This window comes from Urocitellus parryii, chromosome 5, assembly GCF_045843805.1.
Source record: "Urocitellus parryii isolate mUroPar1 chromosome 5, mUroPar1.hap1, whole genome shotgun sequence".
Classification (NCBI taxonomy): Eukaryota; Metazoa; Chordata; class Mammalia; order Rodentia; family Sciuridae; genus Urocitellus; species Urocitellus parryii.
The window spans coordinates 189,443,067-189,449,579 of NC_135535.1; the positions used below are offsets into that span (position 1 = coordinate 189,443,067).

At 37.9% G+C, this 6,513-nt stretch overlaps 1 pseudogene; it reads left to right on the top strand.

Annotated features, from left to right (window-relative positions):
* The first annotated feature begins 4,720 nt into the window (after positions 1-4,720).
* On the top strand, positions 4,721-5,678 carry LOC113177594 (NEDD8-conjugating enzyme UBE2F pseudogene; annotated as a pseudogene).
* The last annotated feature ends 835 nt before the right edge of the window (positions 5,679-6,513 follow it).

Sequence of the window (6,513 nt, forward strand, 5' to 3'; positions counted from 1 at the left end):
TCCATACCTCTTCCTCCATCTTGACACCTCAGAGGTAGGGGCGTCTGCAGGACTCTACACTCTTTTTTGCTGGCAAATGCAAGTCACCTGTAGGATCCTGATGGGCAGGAGGAAATTGAGATCTGCATGCTTTTTCTCGTAGCCAGCTCTCTGTTAGGGCACTGAGAGGCAATGCTGCAGGCATCTGTGGAAAACCAAGCTGGTATTAACAGACATTCTTCCATAGCTACAATTTTGCCAACTTGTATTAACCTCTCCTGCCTCTTGCTCCCTATAGCTTAGAGACAGTAGCAGTTTCCCGGGGTACCTCACAATCCTCCTTTAATTTGTAAGTACTCCTTAATTAAATTCTAAAATCGCCCTTTTTACATAGCCAATCTTTTTCCTGTTGGGTCCTTGCATGCTTAGAAGAATGTCCTTCATGCCATAGATATTCAATAAATGTTACCTACTACAGAAACTGCAAAGGTAGAAGAGGCATCTTTTCTGATAAGCACAATAATCACTTTAAGAACAAATAAACATAAACTCTCCTGGAACAAAATTATAATTCAAAGATTTAAGAGGGCTCAACTGCTACTTCTTTCTAGAAACTGTGCCCAGGAGACTGCAGCTTGTAAAAAGCAAGACAAGTAACAGCCATTAAGATATGCAGTGAATAAGAACATCTAAGTAAAAAAGAATAAGTACCCCACTACACTTAAAAGTTGCTACATCCTTATTCAAATAAATTGTAGAGTACGCACGGAACAAATATAGACTGTGTGACACTGAGAATTGTTTTTAAAAATATGCTGAATTATTTAGAAAACAGAGTAGAGTAGGGTTAGTTCTTTTAATTTAATTTTTAAGTACCCTAACAAGCATCACCATATAGACTGCTACCCAAGTTTGCTGCTGTCTTAAGAGAGATACACAGATATCAAGCAGGTTTGAAATCCAGGATCATCACCTGGTGAAATATGCCAGCTAACTTCTAGAACTTACCAGGAGGAAGGATTATGGAAATAAGTGGTTGCTAAGCTTTTCGTCTTTCTTATTTAAGAACTGGTGAGAAGTTCAGCACAATGAATACTAAAATTGTTATTTGTGAGGTGGGGGGGAAACAAATGGTAATGAAAAATACTTAAAATATGGGTGCCTGCTGAATCCTGTACCCATGCATTTAAAGCAGTAAGCCATAGCATGGGATTGTATGAATATTAAGATTTTTCTTTATTAGGATTTTTTCTATCCTTGTAAACAAAAATGAGTTATGTACTTTAAAAGTCTTATCCTTTAAAATCATGTACTTTAAAAGTCTTGCCATCTATATTAATAACCTGTACTGAGTGTTATCAGCAACTTACTCTAGAGAGAATTTCTATAAGTAGAAATAAATGTTTGTTTCTCTAAGTCTGAATTAAAAAACTACATATTTGCAAATAACATTCATTCTATTATTAGTCTTTAGTGTTACTGAAAGACTGCAATAATTTTCCATTTAGTAGAACGAAAGAAAGGCAAACTTTTCCATTCCCAAAGAATGGTATAAGGGGAAAAGAAAAGAGAAGGGTTAGGGAGGGAGTATTATAAGAGTATTATACACTTCTAAGCAGAAATCATCATCGTGGTAAACAAAAGGAAATACCTTTCATCCCTCAGTCTATTATAATTTAGATGTCATTTCCCTTTCTGACTTCTTTTTCCAACTGAACATTGTTTGCCAGCTCTCCTGAACTGATCAGATGTCCTTGTTATTATCTCTCCTATTAAAGGTGAGAGATGTTCTAGCATATTTACTTCTGCCCTTTATGTTTTGGGCATAGAAAACACCAGTGGCTTCTGTTCAATAAAATCAAGTTTAAAGTAAAATAGGGACAAGGTCCTACCTGCACAGGAAATGAGGAGAAGCCAAATGGTGTAGATTGATGGTAGCATCTAAACTTACAAAGACTGGTTTTTATTAGGGCAGTTCAATGAAGTGGTAAGCCATTGGTGAGCTAAGAGTTTTGTGAATGAAGGCAGCCTTGTCCTGCCATGCACAGTTGGAGTAAGATAACTATATATTTAATGCTAACTATATAATAAAACCTAATAGAATCTTCCACCAAGTCCTGAACATATGTATTGGATGCTGATGGAAAAAAAAAAGAACCTAGAAGTATTCTAAGTTATCAAGCTACTTTAATCAAAATAGGAAGAAAAAGCTATTAGGAGAATATTAGTTACAAAAGTGTTTGTTCATAGGGCCTGGCTAATTCTTCTCTATAACCAATCTATACACTATTAGATTCAGGTCATTCACTTTGCATTTGATAGGGAAACTGAGCTCAGGCTCAGGGTGATGAAGTAAAGAAAATGTAAAGGTCAAGTCTTACTCTGTGAAAGCTGGATAGTATTTCCTATGTAAACACTTGCAATAAAAAATGACAAGTAACATCATGCTGGCATTAATCAGCAGGCTTTTGTTTGAACAACTTGCAGGAACAGATGGAGATAAAGGTTTGATAATAGATTTGGGTATCTTAAAACAGGGAAACCAATGATTAGAAATTCTATTGGGTTTTAAGCACATTGCTTCCCTGTCTTGTCAGCAGATGAAGTAGTATAGTTTCTGTAAGTCACTCCAGCCCTGGTTTAGTGAAATTCAAGTCTGAATTTCAATGTCATTGTGCTATGCAGCCTTTACTAGATTGTGAGCATCACATTTCAACATTTTCTCCCTCTTATACCTCCAGGTATTTATTTCTACGAATATTCTCCTAATAGCTTTTTCCTCCCATTTTGATTAAAGTAACTTGATAAGAATAAGGTGTTCTCTATTGTTAAAGGTTTGATACACTGAGAACCTTCCAGTATAGCCTCATTGACTACATTTCCAACATAGGAACTCTATTTTCAAGGGAAATACAACTTCGTTGTGAGAGGATTATCATAATTTGGAAAAGTTTTTGGTTAACTGGAATGCATATCTGAAAACATGAACTTAGGACATGAGCTATGAAGTAGGTAATGGTTGGAAAGAGGAATGAGGAACAGGCATTTGAAAAAAGAGATATATTCATTCATTTAATATTTACCCACTAAGGAGTTTCATGTGTCAGGCATTGTTAGACATTGAAACAGAGAACAGACACTGTGAGATGGACAGGACCTGAGTACATGGAGCTTTCATTCCAGGAAGAAGGAACATACAATAAACAAATAGTAAGTAAAGAAGGTATTGTCTTAAAGTGATAAGTGCTGGTAAGACAACATAAGAATATGGTGGAAAATATTCAGGGTAGGAGATGAGAAGACACTTCACATGGAAGAGTCAAAACTACCCTCTCCAATGAGAGTCATTTAACTAAGATTTTAAATAAGAGGAGTCAACCTTATAAACTTTCAGGGAAAGAAACTCAAATGTAAGGTCATTGATGACTAATTCCCCCCCCCCCCCGAAAAAGACACACAATTCAATGTGGATGTAGCAGGCAGAGAGAACTCGAGATCAGTTTGGACAGCCAGCTCAGACCAGATAGAGGGTTTGAGAGGTTGTGTTAAAATGTATGCATTAAAGTTATGCACAAAATCTAACCTTTTAACACACTAGATACTCAGAAGGCTGAAGCAGAATAATCACTTGTTCAAGCCATCTCAAGCAACTTAGCAAAACCTTGTCTCAAAATAAAAAAGCCTTGGGGTGTGGCTTAGTGATTGTCTAGAATGTGTAGTTCTAGATTCAATCCCCAGTACCACAAAAGAGGGGAAAAAAAAAGATTATTGAATTTTATTCTGAAATAAGTGGGACTGCCATGACAGAGTACCAAAGACTGGGTGACTGAAACAACAGAAACTTATCTTGTTAAAAGGTATGGAGGTTGCAAGTCAAGGTCAAGGTGCCAGCACGGCTGGGCTGGTTTCTGTGGAGGCCTCCATCCCTGCCTTGCAGATGGCCAAATCTTGCTGTGTCCTCGTGGGGCCTTTTCTCTGTGCATGCTCACTCCTTGTATCACTTCTTCTTCTTATAAGGAACAATAATGGATGGGGGGGGGGTCCCATTCTGATGACTTCATTTAACCAAAACTGCTTGTTTAAAGGCCTATCTTCAAATGTGGTAATGCTAGGGTTTAGGTCTTAAAAATATGAATTTGGGGGTCATAACTTAGTCTATCACACAGTGATTATGTGACATGATTATATATTTGTGAAATATCCCTCTGGCTGCCACGGAGAGTTTGGGTTTGGTTCAATGTGGATGGGCCATAGTGATGTAGGAAGAGTCAGAATCAATATTCACTTACTGTACCTCATGCTAATTTCTTCCTAAAAACCCAACTGTGGTTAGCTGCATACAAAATACAGAATAAAGGATAGCTTATTAGCTGTTTATCTTAGATGTAAATGTCAGGGTTCAATCCTAAAATAAAGAGCTTTGGAGGTACTCACACCACACACACACACACACACACACACACACACACACACACATACATTCTGTAGTGGTTTCTTTTCCTTCTCTTTTAAGGATTACAAGGTCATGGTTTCTTTCTTTCTTTCTTTCTTTTTTCCCCTACAAATTCCCAGAAAGGCACTGTTCAGTCAGCAGCAGAGCAGGATCAACAGTATAAAAGCTTCATGGATCCTGGGGGTCATGCCATGCACATGAAGCAGCACATTGCTGCTGTTTTATTAGCCAGAAGAAGTGATTTGTCAGCTGAGCCTCATTTACCATGACCCTTTCAGAGCATGGATGATGGCCCTAGACATTCTGAACCTGGGAATACTTGTCCCCACCCCCACTCGTTTGGAGTACAGAGTGAGAGGAAGGCGGTCGTAAGAAGAGCTTTGATTTTGATCCATAATAAATGCCAGTTGAATACTTTAAAACAGCATCTCCTTAAACAGAGAATAATCCTGTGAGGAAAAAGTTATTAACCCAACTTCAGAAATGAAGAAAATGAGGCCGTGAGGGATGAAACACCTGCCTATAGTCACATCATGAGTAAGTTTGGAACCTGAAAGACCTCAAAGCCTTGATTATAAGCCCCATGCAATGGAACACACATCCGTACACTACTGCAGCTCACTTAAGTTACCTAAACTGCAAACATTAGCAAAGTTACAGTATTGCAGCAATTACAACTGCATTCTCAGCTGGTTTTGAGGGGCCATTTTTCATTGCTGGGCCCTGGTCAGGCAGGGTGTTAGGCACTGGTCTGCCAAGCCTGTCTCAGAGTGCCCAGGGTAAAGGTGGCAATAGTGCGAACACTTTCAAGCAAACTGAAGCAAGATGATGGTCTCAAAGGGTCCTGGATGTAGCCACCACATCTGACTCCACTTGAAGGATTTCAGTGAGAGACAAACTGCCTGTTAAAGATGAAGGTCACCATGAGGATGGGGAATTTTAATTTGAAACTCAAGTTCCTTATGCACACAGCATGGTGCTTCTCACAGTGAAATTCTGGACCATGATATGGCACCCCAATATCACAGAGACAGAGAAAGCATGTCTAGATTTATTGAGACCATTCAATTGATGGCACTGAATGGGCTCCCGTGGGAATGTTAAAGGATTAGGTTTGGGGATTAAATTTTATCTGTTGATACTCTGAATTTTGATGATCCACTGACTTTCAAAGCTGCAGAGCATCATTTGCAGTACAAGGAGGAATAAAGGGGATGACTACATCAAGCGTTGTGCAAGATGGTAAGAGGAGAAGGTTATTTATTTAATGTTAATTTATAGTTATTTAATGTAACTATACATTCAGAGTGTGATATGTATAATTTAATGCTAAAAAAAAAACCTGTACCCAGATTCAATTCTCAGGTTGTTAAACAAGTTCTAATCTACTAGATCCTATATGATACCTATTGCTCCCTCATCAAAGAGTCCCCTTTTTATACCTGCTAAGTTTTGAGTCTACATTGTGTGGAAAAATTAAGTGATAGAGAATGTAGGATATAGAATACGATTGTATTATTTAAATTTAATTTTCTTTTGTTGTTTTTACCTTAGGTCTTATTAACTGGTAGGCATTAAATGGAAGACATGAAGAGATAAATCTAATTGTTTTTCTATTTTACTCAAGAGTTCTCCTTGATCATTCTAATCTATAAGGCTGCACGCGCACTTTTTAAACTTTTTTTTAGTTGTAGATGGACACAATACCTTTGCTTTATTTTTTATTATTTATTTTATGTGGCACTGAGAATCAAATCCAGTGCCTCACATGTGCCAGGCAAGTACTCTACCACTGAGCCACAACCCCAGCCCAACACACACACTTTTTAAAGCAGAGTTAATAGTATATCATGCCTTCTATCCTGTAACATATGCAAATGCTTCCATGTCAACATACAATCAAATATAGGATAAGTGCCTTTCTCATCCTCATTTCTTCTGTGATAGTAGGAAGGTGGATAGGACCTGCAAAGGTCTTACTGGCCAGAAGTCATGGATCTGCTATTTGTTTCCCCTGAAGCAGGTAGATGTCTAAGGTCTTTTCTTGTACACTCTTCAGAAACCTCTACCACTAAGAATCT